The sequence below is a fragment of the Tiliqua scincoides genome, chromosome 1 (assembly GCF_035046505.1).
Source record: "Tiliqua scincoides isolate rTilSci1 chromosome 1, rTilSci1.hap2, whole genome shotgun sequence".
NCBI lineage: Eukaryota > Metazoa > Chordata > Lepidosauria > Squamata > Scincidae > Tiliqua > Tiliqua scincoides.
Window position 1 is genome coordinate 223,978,887 of NC_089821.1, and position 15,751 is coordinate 223,994,637.

The 15,751-nt window shown below is 43.5% G+C and overlaps 1 pseudogene; it reads left to right on the plus strand.

The window, feature by feature from the left end:
* Positions 1–12,099: 12,099 nt before the first annotated feature.
* On the plus strand, positions 12,100–12,218 carry LOC136637502 (5S ribosomal RNA; annotated as a pseudogene).
* The last annotated feature ends 3,533 nt before the right edge of the window (positions 12,219–15,751 follow it).

Genomic DNA, 15,751 nt, shown 5'->3' on the forward strand with positions numbered 1-15,751 from the left:
GTTGAAACAGTCTATGGGGGAGCTACAACCATATGATTTTGCAATATGTAGGCTGTCCCCATTTGAGCCAATAACAGGGTCTTTTCAGTTGTCGAATTCGTTGCTATGAGAAGCCCATTTGGCCTCATTATTGTCTGTCTTGCAGTGAGCTGTGAAGATATTGCTATCTCAGCAGGTATTTGGGTTGCATGTTAATTAATTTGGGATTCTGCTACTCCTTCAGAGGATTTTTTTTTTTGCTGTTTGATGATTGTTGCTTTTATTTTGCTGTTAGTTATTTTGAAGGTCCTGTTGACCAAGAGGGATACTAATATTTTAAATAAATATAAATTTTTGTGTTCATTTTCAAAATGGATTCCTTCATTATAACAGAAAAGCCTGTCACCCCCGTGACTGTGGTTTATGAATTCACATATTTACATAGATTTCCGTAGTAGTCATTCTCAAGACATGAATTGCAAAATATGGCAAATCTAATTCCAACAATGAAACTTAACAAACGTTAGTTTTCTTCTATGAAGATGAAAGGTTGCCAGTTCTAGAATCCAAATGGAATTACCTCATTTGTAGATTCATCCAAGCCTTCATTAATGCTAGCATCCTCTGCTGCTGTCTGGTAATTAAAAAAGAGAGAGAGAGAGATCTTATGAAAACACTATGCAAACCTTAAAAGCTATGAAAATGTACATCAGAGTATTTTTTAATTCAAACCATTGTTACATTAGTATAACAATTTTTAAAGCTTTATTATTTATCACTTTAAGAAGTTGCCACTTTATAGCAGCAGACAACACATAATTATTAAATAACAATAGCAGTATTTCTTCTTTTATTTGTCACAAGGAGTTTGGGGTGTAAACATGGGGTAATCCCACTGTATCCTTGCAACAGTTGTGAGAAGCTGATTAAACTGAGAGATGTCGATTGGCCTACAGCCACCTAGTAAGGCTTTGTGATGGGAAGGCCAATCCTATCCAACGCTGCTGCAGTGGGGTCAGCAGACCCAGCGGGAGGTCTCTTCAGGGTAAGGGAACATTTGTTCAATTATCCCCTTTAGCGCCCCAGCCTGTTCAATGGGGCTACTCGGCTCTGAGCCAGCTATTTAGCTGGCACAAAAGTGAGTAGGTCCATGTAGGGCTTTTAGGTCCAGGATGTGGGTTAGGATGTGGTGGAGGCCTGTTCCACCATCCCTGCCCCTTCCTGGGTCTGAATTGTCCCTTCCCCATCCTCCCCCTGCCCCAAAACACCCCCTCCCCAAGAAAATGTTCAAGATCATCAGATAAAAGAAAGACTAAGAATAAAAAAGGGGAAAGATGATAGACTTACAGTTTGCTTCTAAAAACTGTTGTATGTGAAAAACCAATACATTTATTTATTCAGAACTCCCACCAATTTTGGTCAAAATTATCTCCTAAGTAATATACATAGGGCTGCAACTTAAAAATAAACTTTCTGTTATTACTTATGCAAGGCTACTGGTAAATAATCAAGGCTTGCTCAATTCATATTATAAGATTATGAATAATCTTGTTGAACTGAAGTTGGGATAGATTTTTTTTCCAGTTTTCCAAATACAGTCTTTCTCCAAGGAAGAAAAGAACATAAAACAGAACCAGATTTGTACACATACTCAGTTCACACCATTTGCACTAGAATTCTGCCAAATGTCACTTCAATTGTTTAGACATAGGGTATTTTTTAGACATAGAAGATAATTACATCACTATTCCAAGAACAGCTAAGACTTGCAGTTACAAATTAATGTCCCATTTACAATTGATAGTATACAAACAAAAATGTCTTGCCTATGAGATTGGACTGCAGATTTTCCTGACAGCATAGTCCTATACAGGCAAAACCATAGCCCAAAAGTTCTGCGCATACCCTTGATCCAACAGTCTAATCCAGTGTTTCTCAATGTTTGTCCTTCACTGTACCACCTCACATGTCCACCTATTTGAAGTATCACCAAAAGTCACTGGTGATGACATCATGGCCAGTTACTCCTGGGTTGGGAGTCCAGATGCAACATGACAAAGAGGCTCATGGTGGGTGGGAGGGCTTTCTCAAGTGGTGAAGAGCATGCTGTGGGGACTCCTACCACTCTTTGTTGTGTTGTGTACCTGGTTTTGCAGCTAGGCGGCAAGGGTCCAGGGTCCCACGGGTACCACCAGACACCACTTCAAATATCACCTTGGTACCTTGATCAAGTATCACAGGTGGTACCTGTATCATTGGTTGATAAACACTGGTCTAATCTAACTCATTCCCATTCTGCTTGAAATGCAACAGTTTTTCATTAATTCGTTAGACTGTTGCATGTTAATAAGGCCTTGTGTGGTTTTCAAAAAATTTTTAATACGCATACAAAAATTACGGGCAGCAGGTACAACCTTTGAAAAGGTACCCCTTTTCTCACACAGATGCGAATGCTTCCCCTAACATGGTGCCTGCCACACCATCCATGCAGCAGCATCCAGTATCCACTGGTGGTAGGCACTGTCTTAGAAGAGGCATTCCTTGCTGTCTAAGAGAAAAGACTGCACTTGCTGGCATGCTGCAATGATGTCTGCTTCCTGGATTCTGGACTCTGAAAATGAGCTAGCTGGTTGGAATTCCTAGTTGTAGAATAACAGCTAAATATTGCAGCCTTGTGTTCCTGATATTTTGAAACTACCGAAAGCTTGTTATGTACTCAAGAGAATGTTTTTTCCTTTCAAAGTGTCAAGAATTGGCCATATTGGAATTGAGCATATACTCTCAGGCATGGGCCTGACAGCATATGTCCATTGAAGGCCCGCATGGCCAATGCTTGAAGCTCCAGGAGGAGTACCTGCTGCTGCCTTTGCTTCCCAACACAACCTGGTAAGCCTTCCCAAAGGAACCTGGCAAGATTATATTTGATGGTAGGCAGCAGCAGTGGATGCTCCCCTTTTAGAGGCAGCACCGTTTGTCCCCCATCCTGATACAGGGCCCAATGAGAAGGCTTATCAGTGCCACCGGACACAGCATCAGCCCACTACCCACTTATCTTTTTCAGTTTGTCACCATCAGAGGGGACGCACACAGGCGCACACTCACAAGCACACTCCTATGTATCCAGCTAGGAAAGTTAAGCAAATGGTGGGTTGACAATCCTTCACTGCTGCTACCTGTAACTACAAGGGTTATTCAGAAAGTAACTTCCAGTAGTCTGAAAAAAAATGAAGGAAAACAATTCTATCATGTACAAAAGTCAATTACGATATAATACTACTTCTCAACATAATCACCACTTGAATTGACACACTTGTCATAGTGTGGCACACGCTTTTGTATGCCCTCATCAAAGGACATCAACGCAGACCCCATTCACTGGTTTTTGTGAATGTTTGGAAGGTTTTTGGGCACCCACCTTGCACAAAAAGTATGTTATATGGAGCATACATGATGGCTCTGTATGAAACTGTGACTTAAGAAACTAGGCTATCACAGGTCTTGTGCAAGGTGGGTGCCCCAAAACCTGAATTTTGCTTGATAGAAGATAAATTGTGCACACTTGCTCTCAGTGACAGGCAACAGCTAGAACAAGGAAGATTCGACCCTTAACTCATCCTTGTTGATTTAGTGCATGCTCAACAGGTCTTCGTACAATACCTAACTGATAAATAGATAATAGAGAAAAATTATGTAGATTGTCACTTGTAGCAGAATTGCATATAGGTAGGTACTCATGAAGGACAAGCCAATGTATGTTTGTTAGAAAGTAAGGCCCACTGAGTTCCAAAAGATTTAAAGCCCAATCTTAAATTTACTGGCTATCGCAGGGTCTTCTATTTCACTGGTGCTGACTGCCATAAAGCAGTAAGTACCAGTCATAAAAGGCACTCCATCAGCATGCAAATCAGCTGATGCCACTAATGTCCTAACTCCCTTCCCCGACCTGATCTTGTGGCATGGGTCCACGCTGACCTGTGCCAGCTATTTAACTGTCAAAGGTATAAGTACACCCTTCCTTGCTGCAAAGGCTTATCCCCAGGTAAGGGAATGATTGTTACCTTGAGGAGACCTCTGCAACTGCCCCCCTACCATAGGATACAAGGGTCACCATTTTGGTGCCACTTCCATCAACAGGGTGGGAGGTAGGGGATAGAACTGGGATGTTACTTCCTAATAAATGTATGTAGGATTGCAGCTTTAATTCCACCTGCTATAAATGATTGTTAGAATTCCTGTCAAATTGCATACTTATTGAATTTTAAGTTCTATGGGGAAAAGAAGGAGGAAATCTTCTACAGTTATGAAATCAACACTTTAAAAATGTCATCTAGCTCTATTATCATTTCAGTGATCAGAAGACGCTCCCTTATTAAATTTCTATGTTGTAGGCATTAAAATTCATCCCATCTGATACAGAATTTTATAATGATCAAGGAATGGTAACCACTTTCAGGTCATCAAAGCAGTATTTTGTGATGCTGACAGATCAGAGAGGGAAATCATTTTGTATAGACTACTAAGCAATCATCAGATCATGCCGCTCAATGCACTGCATTTTAATAGAGAGACATTAAATATAATACTCTTCATTCGTCTATGTAAGAACAGAAGAAAAGTCCTGTGGGATCAGGCCAAAAGGCCCATCTAGTTTAGTATCCTGTTTCCCACCAGTTGCCTCTGGGAAGCCAGCAAACAAGAGAGAGAGACATACTTCTTTTGTGCAACTGGTATTCAGAGGCATACTGCCACTAACCTGAGAGATTGTGCATAGCGTCAGGATTAATAGCTGGAGGTGCTTGAAAATGGTGTTATTTATTTTGCTCAGAAGTAAACCCATTGTGTTCAGTAAGACAGCCTAAGTCTTACTGAACACAATCCTATCTTACATACTGGAAATATATACCTCTTCTAACAGCCATTGATAGCCCTGGCCTCCATAGATTTGTCCAGCTCCCTTTTAAAGTCATCCCAATGGTTCTCACCACATCTTGTGATGACAAATTAGCAATTAGGCAAATTGGCAATTAGGCCAATTAGGGGCTCTATGAAGAAGTATCTCCTTTTGTCAATCCTAAAAATCACACCAATCTGTTTCAATGGATGATAACCCCAGTTCTAATACTGTATTGTGAGGGGAGGGGGAGTCTCTCTAGTTACTCTTTCCACACCAAGATCAATGTTATAAGTCTAAACCAGGGGTGCCCAAACCCTGGCCCGGGGGCCATTTATGGCCCTCAGAAACTCTAATCCAGCCCTTGGGGAGCCCCCAGTCTCGAATGAACCTCTAGTCCTCCAAAGATTGCTGGAACCCACACTGGCCCGATGCGACTATTCTCAGTGTGAGGGCCAACTGTTTGAACTCTCGTGTGAGCTGTGAGCCAAGAGCTACCTCCGCTGCTTGCTGTTTCATGTCTGTGAAGCAGCGGCGGCAGCAAAGGAAAGGCCAGCTTTGCTTTGCGCAAGATCTTTTATAGGTCTTGGGCTATTGCAAGACCTTCATTACTTCATATAAGTTCCATCTCCAATATATTTATTTATGTAAATTTATTCAAATTTTAAATGTAAATCAATTATTTTTTTCCTGGCCCCAACACAGTGTCAGAGAGATGATGTGGCCCTCCTGCCAAAATGTTTGGGCACCCCTGGTCTAAACCATTCTCTCTCTCTCTCTCTCTCTCTCTCTCTCTCACACACTCACACACACACACACACACACACACACACAAACTTGTTGAAGTAGAGTATTAAAACTATAAAGCCTAGATACTTCCCGCAGAAGCTCAGTTACCATATTTGCTCTTAGGGGAAGAGGGTTGCTCACAACTCTGCGATTTTGAGGGTATAAGAACATAAGAACAGCCCCACTGGATCAGGCCATAGGCCCATCTAGTACAGCTTCCTGTATCTCACAGTGGCCCCACCAAATGCCCCACACCAGATAACAAGAGACCTCATCCTGGTGCCCTCCCTTGCATCTGGCATTCTGACATAGCCCATTTCTAAAATCAGGAGGTTGCACATACACATCATGGCTTGTAACCTGTAATGGATTTTTCCTACAGAAACTTGTCCAATCCCCTTTTAAAGGCATCCAGGCCAGATGATGTCACCACATCCTGTGGCAAGGAGTTCCACAGACCGACCACACGCTGAGTAAAGAAATATTTTCTTTTGTCTGTCCTAACCCTCCCAACACTCAGTTTTAGTGGATGTCCCCTGGTTCTGGTGTTATGTGAGAGTGTAAAGAGCATCTCTCTATCCACTTTATCCTTCCCATGCATAATTTTGTATGTCTCAATCATGTTCCCTCTGAGGCGCCTCTTTTCTAGGCTGAAGAGACCCAAACGCCGTAGCCTTTCCTCATAAGGAAGGTGCCCCAGCCCAGTAATCATCTTAGTCGCTCTCTTTTGCACCTTTTCCATTTCCACTATGTCTTTTTTGAGATGCTGTGACCAGAACTGGACACAATACTCCAGGTGTGGACTTACCATCAATTTGTACAACGGCATTATAATATTAGCCGTTTTGTTCTCAGTACCTTTTCCAATGATCCCAAGCATAGAATTGGCCTTCTTCACTGCCGCCGCACATTGGGTCGACACTTTCATCGACCTGTCCACCACCAAGGGTACATCTCAGGATTGCAGCTGCCCATGTGCCTGGATACTGTAGTATCTAGTATTTGGCATTTTCCCAAGGGGCAGAAATAAAGTGTTCCTAACAAAGCACACTTTCTTTTTCTATATGCCATCGTTGCAAGGACCAGAAGCCTTGCAATGGATGATTCTTACACAGACCACCTTTCTGCGGTCCCAGCTCTGTGCAGACATACTATAGTTGTCCAGTCTGCAGAGCGTGAAAAGCCAGGTTTGCAGAGCATCCAACTGCAACCGGTCCTGGGCAAGCGAGCATGGCATTTAGCATGCCAACTTTGTGGAATGCCGGGCTGGTGCTGCTCTTGCGCTGGTCCTTCTCAGCCAGGGGAACTGATGCAGGATAAAAGCCACCTGCACTGCAGAGATCAGAGGCACCAAGAGAGAGCACGGAATGCCTTAGATCTGAGTTCCAGCAGCGTCCCTCAACATGCTGCTGGCACAAGTTGGAGCCCTCCGCCCCCCCCGCTTTTTGAATGGGATCAACAAGTGGATCCTTGTTACACCACACCGAAGCAAAGGAGGGGAAAGACAGCCACAAAGGCGCATCTCCCAAGTTCAGCTGGAGCAGGGATGCTGCTGAGACTTCACCAGGAGGTTACATAAAGCAGAGCAAAGCGCCTCCTCCGGGTCCTTTTGCATGCAAGGAACCTGGCCCAGCTGTGGGGGTGCTCACCTCTGTCTCCATGGGCTCCACTTCCACCTCTATCTTTTTCCATAGCTCCAGCAAATGGGCAATGGGCATCTTGAGGGACTTGCTGTCTGAAGGCAGAGAGCCAGGCGCTGTGCGAGGCGGGCAGGAGCAAAGAACCAGCAGAGAAGAGGCACTGAGGAGTCCAGAGACAGCAGCCCGGGGACGGGGGGCTCCCTCCAAGACCACCAGCCGAGCGCCTCTGAGCAGCCGCTGCTGCTGCTGCTGCTGCTGCTGCTTCACGAGGGGGAGGCAGAGCGGTAATTACAGCCCTGCCCGCGCTGCCGCTCCCGCCGCCGCCGCCAGTTGACTTCGTCTGGCTGCTGCACAAGCCTTCCTGAGCGGCGCTGCCAAGTGGGCCACCTCTCCCTTCCCTCCCCAGCCTGCCTGAATGTGCTTGGAAGCAGGAAGCGAGGGAAAGTTAGAGAGGCTGCAGCGGCGCGCGCTGCTATAGCAACAACTGCAGCCCCGGCGGGGCTGAGCCGCCAGGCCCCTCACGTTCCAAGCACCGCAGCCTGCTGGCCTGCCGGAGCCCCCGCTGCAAGAGGGGCGAGCGAGTGCCTTTGCAGGGGCCTCGACAAAACAGGCAGCCTAAGTAGTGGCTCCCTGTGGATGTCACCTCTCCTAAAAGGAGAGAGGGGTGAGAACCCAAGCCTATGCCTGTCTACTCAGAAGTAAGCCCCATTATAGTCAGTGGGGTTTACTCCCAGGAAAGTGTGGCTAGGAGTGCACCTGTGTCCACCTGAAGGTCATCGTAGAGTCTATACTTCTACATAGTGCATTGATTGTTGTTTGAAATGGCTGGTCATTCTTCGTTCTTCAGCTTGGCCAAGCTCTCCCAGCTCACCAATCCAGGTCTGCCCAGCCAGGTTCTTGAAACCAAAAGCCCAAAAGGGAAACCATGCAGTTTCCCTTTGTGTTGACACTGCAGCGGCACGCACTGCTATAGCAACAACTGCAGCCCCAGCGGGGCTGAGCCGCCAGGCCCCTCGCGTTCCAAGCAGCCATTTCAAACAACAATCAATGCAGTGTGTAGAAGTATAGACTCTACGATGACCTTCAGGTGGACTCAGGCTGGGCCTGAGTAGACTCCCCTGGGCCTCATTGTACGGGTTCTCGACTTTCAAAAGAGATCAGGTGAGTTGAGCTCTGGAGAGAGGCTCAAGGCTTCAAGTGTGGAAGAATGATGGAAAAGCGTGACTTGCCCGTGCCCGATGAGTCAATGGACAAAGCCACATGCCCACCCTGACCAGTTGTCTGAACCAACAATATCTGTCCCGCTGTCAATACAGTACCCCAGTGTTTCTCATCATTTGTCCTCCGCTGTACACTTCACATGGTCAACCTATTCAAACTGCCACCAGAAGTAACTGGTGACGACATCATTGCTAGTTACTTTTCGGTGGGAAGCCACATGCAATGTGACAAACGTCAGTAAGAGGCTTCGAGTAGATGGCAGGGCTTTTTTGAGCATGGAAAAGCATGCTTTGGAGCCTCCTACTGTTGTGTGTTGTGTCACATTCCTGATCTTCCTGCCAGGTAAGTACTGGAAAAGGTTTTGGAGATGAGTTTGGTTCAAATTAAGCTGTGGCTGCAGTACAGAATGGCATGAAATGAGTGGCATTGTATGATAGAACTTATTAAGTCACTATAATTCCATTCATGGAAAGATATACCAGGAATACCATAATTTTAGCATGTGTAGAAAACACAAATGCAGCATATATGATGTACGCAGCCAGGGGTCCTGCAACTACCACCAGACACCAAGTACCACTGGTGGTCCTCGTACTATTGGATGAGAAACACTGCAGTATATTATATTATGTTGTTACTATAAATGTAGGTTCCATTGCAATACCTTGTGTGACTGCCACACATTTTTACAGATTCCTTGCAACTTTACAGATTCCTTGCTGGTAAAATGAAATCTAAATGAGTTTATATGATTAAAGATATCTCTTTGAAAGACAGCTCTAAAAATAAGCCAGGGCCTACATACGCTGCTCAGTTGTGAGTGCCTCCTGGATTTTTAATGAACATGAAAAAGATGATTACTAATATCTAAATCACTTATTAAGTGAAATGAAAAACCATGTTTGCTGAGCTCATGGCAACATACTTTCCTTGGTGCCTCATAAGCCCTTTGCTTGCTGCAGTTCCTCCACAAGAAAGCGATTCAGAGGTTAATATTAAGCCTTAGCAAGGCAATTAATTCTTCCATTTGTTCAGTTATTCTTGAACAGTAACAGCCCCAGGCTGAATTACTTGTGGCCCTGAGGCACTAGTTGTTTTGTTCAGGGAGGATTTTATTTTCCCTCTAAGCTTAATGAAAAATTGTGCCAGATGAAAAGTTTGAAATAGTTTAGAGAGTCTAAACTAAAAGATACAATTGCATCCATCCTTGGTAATGGGCTCATACAGCAGTTTAGTAGATAAGAGAATGAGGGTTGGATGTGAGATATACCATTTCAAATCTCCATCCAAGACATGAAACAAGCTGAGGGCGCAATCCTAACCAAATTTCCAGCACTGGCATAGCTGTGCATATGGGGCATGTGCTGCATCCTGCTGTTGGGGGGCAGTCCCGGCGGCCTCCTCAAGATAAGGCAATGTCTGTTCCCTTACCTCAGAGTTGTGCTGCCCTTACCTCAGTGCTGGAAAGTTGGTTAGGATTATGCCCTGAGTGCCAGAAGTTGTGCAGACTTGTGCAATATTATGTGGTTATAGAATCTGGATTTTGCTAGCCTGGAGGTTTGGAATTTTTAAAAATTCATGGGACTTTGGATGCAGCTTGTTAAGCACAGTTTCACAATTGACCCAAAGCTTCCATGTACCTCTGTCTATTTCTGCTTTTCTCCATTAAACCACAATGTACAGTTTAATCAGGGCTTTGCTTATGGCATGATTGTGTTCCTTATTTGCTGGCTGCTGATAGTTGCAGAGGATGGAGGCAAGGGTTAAGTGGATGCCTGCTCTGCTGTGTCATTGTGACTCTTACATTTGTGAACAGATAATGCAAAATACATTAAATATGCATTAGTAAACTGCCCTTCTATTGAAGGAATTGCAATATAACGTACATGCATTTTGAGCTAAGCATCTTTCTAGAGCTTAGAAAGAAATTCAGAATGTTATATGTTTCCCCCTTTAGACATATAGCACATGACTTGTTCTAGTTTCCCAAAATTATTCTGCCCAATTATTTTCTTTGGTTTCTTCATCTGGGAGTTTTTCATTGTTTGTTTGGATTTGTTTTATCTTCCACCTGCTAGGCCTTCTGTTATGCTAAGCATCTCCCTTCCCCCATCATGATGTTAATCAATTATAAAATATGTAGCTCTGTCAGTGCTTGGCAAGCCTTATCTCAGCACGCCACACAACACTCCTATGAGGTAGGTCATTATTCTTATTTTACAGAGGTAAATTGAAGTTGAGATATGTTACTTCCTAACTTCCTCAAGGATAAGCAATAAGCTTATTTTGCAGTTTGTAGAACTGGAACATCAATTGCTACTAAGAGCCTCGAACAAGACACAGAAGAACTAAGAGGGGCACGGTTGAGGACTTAACAGTTCAGCAAGAACAGCACATCCATGAGGCCAAATGAAGCATATGCTTCAGGTAGTAGATTGGCAAGAGTGCCTACCTCTGTCACTCCTCCAACCCTCTGTGTGTGGATTCAAAAAGAAAGAGAGGAATTGAGTGAAAGAAGAAATGCAGAGAAGAAAGAGTGGTGGAATTGCTTAAACCCACCACATACTTTCACTTTTGTTCCTCCCTTTTTTTTTAATTCAAGGAGAGGGGGGAGGAGCTGTTGCATAACCAGATCAGTTGTGCTGCATTTTGCATGTCTCCTCAGGTGTTAGGAAATCTGGGACTGGCCCTGCAACTCCGCCTATGACAGGGACTTCTACAAGAAGCTGTATAAGCATGCACTGAACACTGCTCAGCAGGGAAGTATGTAGACAGACTTCAAGTAAAGAGCCACCAGATTCACAAAGGGCAAAAATGCTCATAGCCATTTTAGCAAACTTTATTTTGCTCCTGGTGCCATTTTCTTCACATCATAGAAACGTTTTCCTTTACAGTGGTTTATATGTTAACAGCATTTGGGTAACATTCCTACAAGCTGCAACCCTTTGCACATTTACCTGGGAGTAAGCCCTATTGAATACAATGTGAGTAACTTACAAGCAAACACAGATAAGATTGCATTTACTGTACTTGGTGTTACAGCTAAAATTGATCTTTTCAAAAGAGGCCAGCTGTCCTTTAAGATGAAGTGGACTTAAGATGAAGTTCACAAAGGCTTATGCAAAAATAAATATACTGCTGCAAGCAGAAGCTTTTTTCTTCTGTAAAAAGGAAAGGGGGGAAGGGGGAAATCCCAATCAGAACCATGATGGGGCAAAGTATTAAATTCCGTGCCCATACACATACTCTACAGCTTTTTTGCTGCATTTCAGTCCCATCCCCCCAGCACTCTATATTAAGAAAGTAACCGGAAATCAAGCAATCAAAACTCATCATGCGTAATGTGTAGTTTGGTCCTAAGGAAGCTGTGCCAGCCAGGCCTTTAATCACCTTTCTGAACAGGGATAGCACTGCTGCCAGTTTGCTGATGGTCTGTAAAAGATGAAAGGAATGTACATGCGCTAAGCTTCCTCTTTTCTTTATAAGGTACCTAACCTGTCACGCAGCAGTCAGTGCTGTTACCTTCTCAGTATATCAGAGTCAGAACAGACAAGAGCCGCCTTGGGTGCCCTTTGGGGGGAAAGGTGGAATATTACCCTGCACATGCCCAATCTCATCTGATCTTGGAAGCTAAGCAAGGTCAGGCCTGGTTAGTACTTGGATGGGAGACCGCCTGGGAATACTGGGTGCTGTAGGCTTATACCATAGTCTTTCGAGACTGAAGGTTGCCAGCCAAATAAATAAATAAAATAAGAGAAGGCCTAGCAGAAACATACTAGGTTTCTCCCTGTGTGCTATGGAGTTAGGGGGGTTGACAATATCACAACCTCCTCGGAGCAATGGAAGTGACCAGAAATGTGCAGTGGGTGTAGCAGGGCCAGAGAGAACCCAGGCCATGCTATGTCCATCTCCCATGTATTTCCAGAAGGGTTCCAAAATCTTTCAGAATGCGGTGAGCTCTAGATATGATCTGGAAAAACATCCACCCCAACTGGAAGCTTTAGTTCTAGCCCTGATTCCAGTTAGTGCAGAATTCTGCCATGTCCTTAGGGATAACCAGAAATAGTCACTGGATTTCATAAATCAAACTGTAATTATTTCTTATATTATATGTTAGACAAACCTACACTGATGCTTTGAGAAAATCTAGAGCTTAATTTGCTTTCTTAATTCGACCTGTGTTCCATTTCCTCTTGAAAATCTTTTAAGAGTGTCTCTGTATATTATTTAATTCCTGCTGCAGTATATCTGGAAGCAGAAGCAGCTCTGTGAACTGTTATAGATTCCTCTTGCTGTGTTATCTGCCATAATTGATTTTTTTTTTTTAATGAGCATGGGTTGCTATATGACTATATGCCCTTTCCAGCTTAATGAAGTATTCATAAATATTGGTTTTCTCCATTACTTTTTATTCTGAACAGCAAATTATGTCACCACTAGCGCCTTGTTAAGCATTCACTGGTATCACATGTATGCTTGTAAGAGCATGTTCTCATTACAATCTTGGCTTAAGTAGAGACACTTAAGATTAGAACACTTTTCAAATTACTTGATCCATGCTACAGTACATGCAATAACATGAACCAGGTGTTCATAGGTCCTAATTAGTGTTGCTCAAGGATTATCCTGTAGTCTCTAGGAATCAGATTCAATTTCTAGGTGACTGCAGAAAGTAGTCTAGAAAATTTTAACAGGGCCTCCAGGAATTTCTATCATTACATCAAACTGGAAAATAAAATAGTTTCAGTCAGAGTTGACAATGCTCGTTTTGAGCTTGAAATTTGTTCTATAGCAGTGGTTCCCAAATGTTTTAGCACTGGGACTCATTTTCAAAATGACACTCTATCAGGACCCACCTAGCTTTATGAGACTAAAAAAAAGTTTCATTTAACCAGTCGCTCAAGCTCTGTTTTTATTCTTTTTACTGTTGTGGGAGGGGGAAACTGCCTCCTGGAGCATTGTTGAGCTCCACATTAATCAGATCTGGACCATTCTGGTGGGCTTGCATCCCCCTTTGCAGTGGACCAAAGCAGTGTCACCTGCTTGTGAGTAAATGTGCTTGTGCTGCTCCTTGGCTTCCATAGGGCTCAACATATTTTCCTTATCAGCTTGTCAGTTTCGTGACTCACCAAAAATCAGGTCGCAACCCACTGATGGGTCCTGAACCACAATTTGGGAACCACTGTTCCATAGTGTTTAATAACTGGTCTTATGATACAAACCTGAAAGGCTGAGACTTCAGTGTCTGCTGAAATAAATGGACACAAGTATAACTCAGCATCACTCTTGTGGTCTGATCCTTTGTTCTTCTGTATCATTATCATCATCATCAATAATAGGGTAAAGGTCCAGCACCAGCAGAAGTAGCAACTAAGGCCCAAATCCTAACCAATTTTCCAGCACTGGCATAGCTGTGCCAATGGGTAATGTACTGCATCCTGCAATTGAATGGCACTCATGGAGGCCTCCTCAAGGTAAGGGAATGTTTGTTCCTCAGAGCTGAATTGCCCTTATGTCGGTGCTGGAAAGTGGGTTAGGATGGTGCCCTAATTCTCATACTCCACAGCTGGAACCTGTTCCCAATTCCCATTGCTCTTTGTAGCAGTAGTAGTCACTATCCACATCCAAGTTTTTCTGCGCAAAGTCATTTGTTCATCATATGGGCCAACACTGCAGTCTTATTCCTGATCACTTGCACAACCAGTATAGTATAGTACAGTGGTTCCCAAACTTTTTCAACCAGCAACTCCCTTGACCTACTGGGCCACTGGCAATGGCTCTCCATTAGAGTAACAATCCTATACATTGTATAGGGAAGTGGGGTTTTTTTGTGTGGATTCTGTGGCTTCCCTGGCTGGTTTCCACAGCTCCCCAGGGAAGCACTACTCACAGTTTCAGAATCACTGGTATAGTGGATAGTGTTAAGCTGAGACTGGGGGGACATGGGGCAAATATCTGCTTATCTATGAAGCTCAATAAGTATTCTTGGTCAAATCACTATTTCTCAATCTAATCTACCTTAGGGGGTTATTGCATGGATAAAATAGGATAGTTCTGTGTATGTGACACCTCAGAGAAAGGATAGGATACAAAAAAATTAATTTTGCATTGATGGAGTTGTAGTTTGCCTATTGCTGTTCCCTGATTGCCTAGCAAATGATGCTTCTTCAGTTGCAGTAGAGCAAACTAACATCTTATGCTAAAGATGAGGCTGCATGAGATCAGACTGTTCCTTTTCAAAGCAAACACATTTTATTCCAACTAATAATGAAACAAATTATTGCCAAAACCACAAAGGCACTGTTACATATTACTTGATTGTTAATATGTAATTGTTGGCATACTTCAGTCTCGGAAGACTATGGTATTGCGCTCTGAATGGTGGTTCTGGAACAGAGTGCACAAAACCTGGGTAAAGTAGATATGGAGGATAGGCTGTTACCCATGCAGCAAATCCCCCCTCTCCACATCGCTGAAATGGTCCAATGGAAAGGCAGAAGCCAATACGGTTGGTTCCAGCGGCGTCGCAGGAGTTGTCAGAACGTGTTCAGCCATGAACTGCCTCAGGGACTCCAGCTCCAGATTTTGCCTCGAGGTTGACTCCTGAAGCCTTTTCCATAACTGGATGTGGCCACTATGTACTATGTACTATGGCCACTACTATGTAGCCGTAGTATTAATATGTAATATAGTTGCATTATTAATCTTTTATACCACCATTTTCAAATCATTCTTATTTTATCAAGTCTTTATTTCAAAGCCCTCAGTGTCACACAAAGAGCCCATTATTCTCAGAATCAATGCTTCCTTTTTCACAGTGAATTGGTATTTTTATCCACCTGAAAATGTCTTTCCTCAGTTGCTTTAATTTCACCTTTCACTTCAAGCCTCAGTGTCGCAGCTTTTATTCCCATTTTTGATGGGCTTATACAGCTACAACTATCATACAACATAATTGTTGCACGATCATTTGAGACATCCTTTTCTTGCCGCCTACTTTAAAACGTTTCACATGTGTTTTCCAGCCATGTGATTGCTCCCATGCTTGATTCTTACAGCCAAAATAATTTTTCAAAAATCAGTACACAGCAGATACCCATCAATCTCACAGATAAGTCAAGGGCAGGCTTCAAGGGGAAAATCATTTCCCATGACCCTCGGATAAGTCGGGTTTTTTTTTGGGGGGGGGGGGACTTAGGGGAGTCCCTGACTATAGTTTTGTCTGATTTTA